Source organism: Carlito syrichta, unplaced genomic scaffold, assembly GCF_000164805.1.
Source record: "Carlito syrichta isolate Samal-C Ts95f unplaced genomic scaffold, Tarsius_syrichta-2.0.1 Scaffold315185, whole genome shotgun sequence".
NCBI classification, from domain to species: Eukaryota; Metazoa; Chordata; class Mammalia; order Primates; family Tarsiidae; genus Carlito; species Carlito syrichta.
The window spans coordinates 16,880-25,974 of record NW_007259281.1 but is presented as its reverse complement, the minus strand read 5'-3'; positions in this window follow the sequence as shown (position 1 = coordinate 25,974).

The window sequence follows — 9,095 nt, the reverse complement described above, 5'->3', positions numbered from 1 at the left end:
GGGCGGGGATGCCACTCACGGGGCCCCGCGGCTGGAAAGGGCGGTTCCAGGTCTTCCAATTTACTTAGAAATCGTCTTGGCCAAGGACCCCTCTCTGCGGATTCCTGTCTACTGCCCGCACCTTCTGGGTTCACGAGGGCCATGTGAATTTTCCCAGAGGCTCAGACGGGGCAACGACCTCCTCCTGGGTGCTCCCGGGCCAGCATGGTCTTGCTCCTGACTCCCCAGGGGTCTTGGCATATTTGCCAAAGTCTGCAGGCCTGGGGGGAACCCTGGTCATCTTCAGTAACTCAGACTCCAGAGCTGAGAAACTCTCTTCATCGCTCTGTAAAGAGCTACACCAGAGCAATCTACCTTAACTGCGATAACAGAAATGATTGCGACTGTCAACACATGGTCCTGATGACGAGGATATTGATACTAATAATGATAATATTGATAATAAAACGAACCTAGAACATCGGGAACTTGGAGGACAGATTCCCTCTAAGTGAGGGACCAGGTACAGACGAAGGAACACATGAGTAGTTTGGATTCAGAGTGGAAGGAAACGTGTTCCTCTAAGGCAAAGACAAGCAGCCCGAGGGAAGGGGAAAAGCCCACTAAATGGATGCCTGCACTGCTGTGGAACTAAGGTGGGAATCCCACGGGGAATTGTCCCTGGGCCTGGGCCTGCCCTCCAGTCAACTCCCAGCTGCCTTCAGGGGTTAGGAAAGTGGGATGCCAGGGAGGGGCTCCATATTCACACCTGTGGGCAGAAGCACTGCTTATGACCAATATTTCATTCCCTACACTGTGCCAGCCCTTACTGCCTGGCTGCATTTCTGCCATCTTCTCTTCTCAGACTACAGGAGGGTCAGATGTCTCTGTCCCCCGACCTGGACACAGAAATATCAGAGACCATCACCCTTGCTGCTCCCTGTTCGGTAGCAGGCAGTAACACAGCATGTCAGGAGCTGTCTCAGGCTTTGAGGGTCAGCACATTCACGGGTTGCCGCAGCTACAGAGAGCCCCTGGCCTCAAGGTGACATTCTCCACAGGGCGGATGACGCACAGTGATTAATGGAGGCAGGGACACATAGGTCTGGCGGATGATTTGATTTTGGACAAGCAGGAGAGGCCATGCTGACTCTACAGCCCCATCTGTGGAGCCAGCTGAAGAGGCGAGGCGGTACTGCACATAGAGTTTCCATTTTACAAGTAGAACTTTCACTCCATCCTCTCACAAATGAGGATCCTGGCATCACTCCTGATAAACACCCTGCACACTCAAGTCCACTGGCAGCCAGGTGCCTGGAAATCAAACCTGGGGCAACCATGACAAGTTCTAGGGAAAACAGGGCATCTTTATCAGGAAGGAATCCAATTCTGCTGAGCTTGAAAATAAGATAAAGACTGATGCCATTTCATGAGCTTCCCCCCGCCGCCACTCAATGAACACTTTACCATTGTCAGCAAGAACGATGCCCATGAATTAATGCGACAAAAATCATCCTGGAGTGGAACAGAGGTGTCGTGGGAAGAGATGAAATGCTGATGAATGGACTCTACCCTCAGATTCAGAAGGAGAGGAGAGGACAGCAGCTGGGAACAAAGAGTCCAAAGTGTGTTTTGTTTTTGCGTTTTTTTATTATTCAGATTTCATGTTGGGAGATACTATCATTAATGTTTAAATGCTAAGGGGATGTATCAGATGGGGAGAAGCAATGCAAATTAAAGTGTACATTTTATAAAATGGCATCAATTCCTTATATATGTCGGGAGGCAGTATTTGGAGTTAAATAGCCTCACTGAGATTAAAGATGATTGCCCCCTGCTGTGAGAGAGCTGAGTAAACAATGCGTGTCAGTGCAGTGATACTTCCAGATGTAATGGGTAAAAGTCTCTATCTCCAAAACGATGTATTTGCGAAATAGTTTACCAACCATTGGATAAACGTGAGGTAAGACATGAGGCTGGGGAAGTTCGAGAGTCGTAGCAGTTACTGAGCGTGGGAGAAGGAATTGGCATGCACGACCTAGCAGGCTTGCCAGAGAATTTTGAGAAATGACCAAAATGACCCCGGATATAATGGAATCCCGATGACCCCTGATGGAGTTCATTTCTTCCTGGGAACCAGTGATTTTTTAAAAATTTCAAATATGTGGGGTACAATTCAGGGTTAGGCATACAAATGTTCATTATGCAGGTGCCCTTGTGGATGAGGTGTGCTCCCTCTTCCCCTGGAAGTTTCCCGCTACTGCCCATCCCTTTCTTAGAGTATGGTGATAGTTGCTCACGGTCTGCTTATGAGTGAGAACATGTGATACTCGGAAACCAGTGATTTTAAGTCAGAATTGCCTGTCTGTGCAGACATAAGAATGTCACTCAAATGTATTATTCAATTATGAAAGAGATGGCAATAAAACTATTTATATATTATGCTATGTAGTAAAATTTTTATTTTCTCGCTAACCAAAAAATAAAGTATAAAACCGTCTTTCCATTTTCTGTGGTTACTTAATAAATTCTTAACATGGTCTAGAAAGTGCTGTGGGACCAGTGCTCTGTCACGCCCCTCCTCCACTCCAGAAACATATTTTATTTTTGCCATAGCATTTTGTACGTTGCACATTTTCATATTTACTCATCTTCTGTTTTATTTTCAAGTCCAGTTTTTCTCCCCCCAATTTTATTTTTATGTCTACAGAACCCCAGTGGCTTTGGCTCCCTGCTGAATCCCCAAGACCTCCCAATACTTCTTGGAACATAAAATACACTCAAGAGTGTTTTATAAGTGAAGCAAGGAATAAATACATCTTTCTCATTCCCTTCAAAATGGTCTTACCCCTTTGATCTCTAATTTTGTGTGAGGGTTATCGTTTTGTGGTTGTCTTGGAAAAGTCAATCAAATTGCACTGGGTGTCTCCCCCAGATCTAAGCTGTGACTAGGATCGGTTTAATTGCAGCCAGGGTGTGATTCTGGAAAGTACCACCGGTTAGGTTTATTAACTGTTTCCCTACATAAAGGGAAGTCAAACAGAGGATACATTTGCCCAGAGAAGAAGCTGAGCAGTTCAGGAAGCCGGGAGAAGAGAAACGTGCTGCTTACCTGTGGAATCTGCATCAGAGCCTTTCTGGCTTCACTGTCTCTTTCAACTTTTGGCTTCTCCAAATACTGAGATGTGATGATGATACAACCCTGTCTACCTATAGAAGGTTGTCTTATCAAAGCATTTTATCATTAAATTTGTATCAACAGTTACTTCACCATTCACATTCTCTATGTTGACTATTTGTGTGTCTTTTCAATTTTTGTTTTGAATCTATCTTGTTATTTTAACAGCCTCCTCCAAGACTCTAGATCTGTGCTACCAAAGACTAACTACTAGTTGCGTGGGGCTATTCAATTGAAATTAATTGTAGTTAAATAACTCAACTTCAGATCCCCAATAGCACTTGTCAAATTACTGCCACATTACAAGTGTTCTGTAACCACATACGCGTGAATGCTCCTGAACTGGACAGTGTGGACACAGAGTATTTCCTTCATCTCAGAAAGTTCTATCAGGCCTGTTGACTACAACTCATGTTTGTATACCATTTGTTTAGCTTATACTTAAACTATACTCTGCTTCTTTACATTAATTTCCTTTTATTAAGTGATTTTTAATTTTATTCCTTTAACTTTTTTTTTTTTTTTGAGCCAGGGTCTCACTTTTGCCCAGGATGGAGTGCAGTGGCATGATCATGGCTTACTGCAGCCTTGACCACCTAAACTCGGTTGATCCTTCTGCCTCAGTCTCCTGAGTAACTGGGAGTCTAGGTGTGCACCACCAGGCCCAGTTAGTTTTTCTTCTCTTGATTTTTATGTAGAGACAAAGTCTCACTGTGTTGACTGAACCTGAATGCTTGACTTCAAGCAATCCTCTCGCTTTAGCCTTCCAAAGTGCTGGGATTACAGGCACGAGCCACCATGCTGGGCTTCTTAAGAGTTAAGTGATTATATCACGTATTTTAATCCTTTAAAAAATAATGTACAGGAAATATTTTTTTCATGAATATTGTTTTACCTTTGTTCTAATGGTACTTTTGCATGATGTATTCAATTATTATTATTTTTCATAATCTACTTTAAAAATTGTGACATCTTATTTAAAAGGGATTTTACTCGATTTTCAGATGGCAGACTGTGTCTGCTATTGCTGTTATTCTGATTTTATTTTATTGTGTGCAGTGATGTTGCATATTCCTTTTTTAAAAATGTGAGGTTGTCCTCCAGTACACAAACAATTTGTATACAAAGTAACTTATGCACCTTAAAAACAGATTTTTTTCCAGTGTGGTGCTTTCATATATAAAGTATGAAATGTCAAATTCTAAACAATTTAAAATTTTATTCTTTCACTGCTTCTAAATTGCTTTGGGTATATTGGATCCTGACAATAATGAGAAGTTTTGATTTGTAGTACAATCTGACAAGAGAATTTTCCACTTAGAGTATTGATTTGAGATCCATTTGTTTTGGTTTCATACTTCCTCCCTATTTAAAGCTGTTCTTTTATTCTGTGGAAGGTCTTTGCTTTCCTATTTGTGCGTGGCTAGACTGTAAGAGGCAAGAAAGCAAAGCTGTTTGGGGTATGTCAGCGGCTGTGTTCCTAGCATCTGAGATGTCACTCAACACTGAACATCACTGGGGTTGAGAAATGAGAGAACCCCTAAATAACATGACATCCCTAGATGACAGCTTTGAATTAAAAGGAAGGCAAAGGACAGGATCACGGATGCAGGCATCAGTTATTTTTATTTCCATGTCTGTGGGCAACATGGTCTTGGTGTCCAGTGGCATAAGCCCCTCATACAGGACCCCAACACTGCACTAAGAAGTGCTCAGGCAGCCCAGGAAGGGCTAGAAAATCACAGGCTGCCTCTTGATGGCAAGGGATACCCTTAAAATATTAAGGTGAAAATGCTCAGATGCCGTCATGGAAGAGAGAGGTGTGTGGATTCAGTTGTTGTGGGGGAGCTTGATAAACAGATGTAGAAATGGTCCACAGGGTAAGAAAAATGTTGGTCTTGAAAAGTGTTTGTTGAAGTCAGTAAGTGTGGATTAAGTAGAAATAGAATGGTGTTTGGGAAATGGGGTCAAAACCCTGGAGTATTCTGAGTGGTAGAAAACCTGAGTGTGGGAAGTAGTTCTGTGAGAAAGCAAGAAAAGGTTGTAATGCCAGGTGGGGATTCTGATCATCAACATTCATATTCCAGGTAAAACCAGGTGTGGTGTGTAACCCTGAAAGAGTCTGAGTACTGAAGACAGGCAGAACATAATTAAAATGACAGCTGTGTAATGTTCTAGTTGTGTAACTGTCATATTTCTCTAACTCTGTGTATGTCATGGGTTAAATTGGTACAGGAACTCTAATCAGCAGGGTTATTATAAGGGGCACAGAAGAAATATATGTAAATCTGTACGCATGGAGGCACATTTAATACAAATTCACCCTTTGCATTTATTCTGGACCTCAAATACAAATGAACGAGTTAATTATACTTTTGTTGATGGCATATGGTTATCATCTATACATAAAATACATTTAATATCGACATCTTTATGGGAGAAATAGTTATATCTCTCTCCCTGTCACACACACATACATACACACGTGTGTGCGTCAACATGGACAGGGCTACGTCTCAGTGTGTGTACGTAATGGAAACTGCGGATCCTGCAGTTAACACAGATGAATATAAAGGAGGATTTCACCTTAGTACAACATCAGGTACAACAACTAAATTCTCCCGGCCCCGAGTCATTCTATATTTCTTAGCATCCTTGACCCAGAGGGTCACGACGAGACAGGACAGTAACATCATGACCCTTGCACCCCTGCTACGTTCTGATGCAGGGGACTTTAGGGCTAGATGGAAAGGATAGGTGTGTTGACCCCCCTCACCCCGAATGGAATACATCCTTAAAGTGACTTCCACCATAAAACAGATTCTTACCTGATTGATGTCCCAGTCTAAAGGGGGAAATACAGAGGTCACAGCCGAGGGAGAGCAGGAGTGGAGCGAGGCTTCGGAGGGTTGGAGAAACACTGCTAGTGCTTAAAGCAAGAAGAATAAAATCGGAGAAATTCCAGAGTTCATCTACAGGCAAAACCCATAATCCACATGTGGACGGAATCGGGGATCCCTGTGCTTTAAAATCAGGGAGGGAACTGCAGATCCGAACTCAAAGTGCTAAGTAACATGTAGAACTCAGTGCTTCTCGTGTTCTTATCCAAAAGCCTTCTGTGTTTCTATTTTGTTGTTACCAACCACAGCTGTAGGCTTCTTAATTTTGACCCTGGAAGATGAGGAGAGTGCTTTGTGTGTTCTCTTAGATTGTCTTGAATGTTTCTGTTGGTGAGGCTGGGGGATCACTCTGAAGTGAAGGTCCTGGGCTTCATCACGGGTGGATCTGGAAATTGTGCACAAGACTGGAGTCCTCGCGCCTTCTTTGTCCGTCCTAAACTTTGCTTTCCAAGTGCTTGAACAAGCCATGAGTCAAATCCCAGAGGAAGACGGGGAGAAACTGAGTTACTGGCAATGCATCCCCTGTTGAGTAGGGAATGCCCCTTTCTACTGAAATTGCAGCCCTATTGCCAGAAGATGGGCAGGTTTCTCCTGTTTGCATGGGTGTTCTAAGTGCAATCAGAAGGTATTCAATTAAGTTTGAGCTCCAATTAAGTTTTCTCAGGACTCTTGGATGGTTATCTTGGGTTAGGAACTCTTCAATGATAAATATCCTTCCTAATATTTTACTAATTTGTCGTAGCCTGCAATAAGGTTGTATATTTACAAAAGAGATGTGAGAGGTTTTATCTATCTATTTCTTTATTCTTTATTTATTCTGTGAGCTCACTGGTAAATAAGCCACCCATTGACCATATGATTAGCTGCAATAGGCATGGGATTATGGTGGATGCAGGTGATAGAAATGAGATGCAGCTGGGCGCGATGGTGCAGGCCTGTTATCCCAGCACTTTGGGAGGCCGGGGTGAGAGGATTGCGAGTCCATGGGTTCAAGACCAGCCTGGGTGACTTGGCAAGACCTCGTCTCTACAATAAATCAAAAAATTAGTCGGGCATGTTGGTGCAGGCCTGTAGTTTCAGTTACTTGGAAGGCTGAGGCCAAAGGTCGCCTGAGCCCAGCAGATCGAGGCTGTGGTGGCTGTGAGCGTGCCACTGCACTCCAGCCTGGGCAACAGAGTGAGACTTCAACTCAAAATAACAAGAAATAGAAATAAAGTTTTGAGAAAAAAAGAAATGAGATGCAGAACATCACAGTCCAATAGAGAGGTAGATGCATTAGCAGGTGAGTTCCAACGACCCAGCCTGACAGACCTTGGGTGAGGGCTATGCAGTGTCGAGGAAAAAGAAGAGACATTTAGACTAGAGGAGGCACGAGGACTCAGTATTTTATTCTAATTTCAGAGTTCTTAAAATTTGATAGAATATATTTAAGCTTTTAAAAACTTCTTAAAAGGGCAACTAACATACTCATTATAATTCTTGTCCTTAATTATTTGTTTTACTTCCCGGGAATTCAGCTGTATCACATTTTTCCTTTAAATTTCACTTCAGCTTATCACTCAACTAGAACTCAATCTTGTCCACAACTTCACGTCTTTCCTGCGACGTAATCTCTAACACTCAGAACAGAGCTGGAACTCCATGAATGTTATTGAGTGTATTAAATCAAATATTTTCTAAATAACTATTTTGCTTTAGTCACTGTCCTAAAGCTGAGACCAGTTAGTGAAAATGATAGGAATACTCCAGTAATATCGATTATTTTTGTGGGACATATTTATTTGTCCTGTGTGAGGATACTAATAAACATACTGCACAGACATTTAATTCCTCTTTTAAAAAAAAGACTGGGTTATGCATCCTGTTTTTGAATTTAGGCTTGAGTATGAGCATTCACAGGTCCTCACTGTTTTGGAGTTTGTTCCCTGATGGACATTTGGATTTTTTTTTTTTGAGTCGGAGTCTCACTGTAGCCCAGGTTGGAGTGCAGTGGCATGCTCATGGCCACCACAGCCTCAACCTGCAGGGCTCAGGCAATACTTCTGCCTCAGCCTTCCAAGTAGCTGGAACTACAGGGCGTGAGCCACAATACACAGCTGGTTTTTTGATTTATTATAGAGACGAGGCCTTGCCAAGTTGCCCAGGCTGGTCTTGAACCCCTGGTCTCGCCTTGGCCTCCCAAAGTGCTGGGATGACAGGCACGAGGCACCGCACCCGCGTGGTTTGGATTTCTTTTTGGTCTGGTGATGGGTGAGATAGACCCTGGTGTGTTTTCTTTGTTCTGGGTGTTGCTGCCTGGGTGTTGCTGCCTGGGCTTAGTGTTTTCTTTCTTCCTGGACAGTCTGCTCTAGACTTGATGATAACGCACATTGTTTAACAAACCATTTAAAATACACGTACTTTTCCCCACCAACAGGAGACTGCGTAAACAAATCCTGAATAATTTTACAGTTGGAGCAAGGAAAAGAATGGTGGGTGTCGGTACATCATTATTTTTAAAAACCGCCACGGCGAGCCTGCAGTGCAGCCAGGGTTGAAGTCGAGTCACGGGCGAGGATGCGATCAGAGCCACCAATTCAAGGCCTTTCACCATGTTGGAGAGGCAGGAGCCGTGTCCAGGCAGGGATTCCCACCACTATGGATAGCCCAATCGATCTCTTTAACTAAACACGCGGTTTCTCCTAAACCGCAGCCGACACTCGCTGTCATCCCCAGCCACATGGATGCGCACTGTTCGTGCTGCAAAGCGCTGTGAGATCCGACACACACCTGCTGGCAGGCCTCCACTCTTCCAGCGTCATCCCGGAGGCCCCTCTTTCCTCCGTGGAGGGCATCCACAGACGTTGCCTGCGGGCCGTGCGGGCGCTTTGCTGCGTAGGGTTTCCGTCCGCCGTCGCCAAAGCGGAAGGTAACGCGCTCACTGCCTTCCGACCTGCAAAACCAAGGGGCCGACTCGTCTGCACGCGGCGTTTGAGTGGCAGCTCCCGATGCGCCGCTCGGCGGCGGAACGGCCGAGCCTCCCGCGCTGCCAGCCCGCG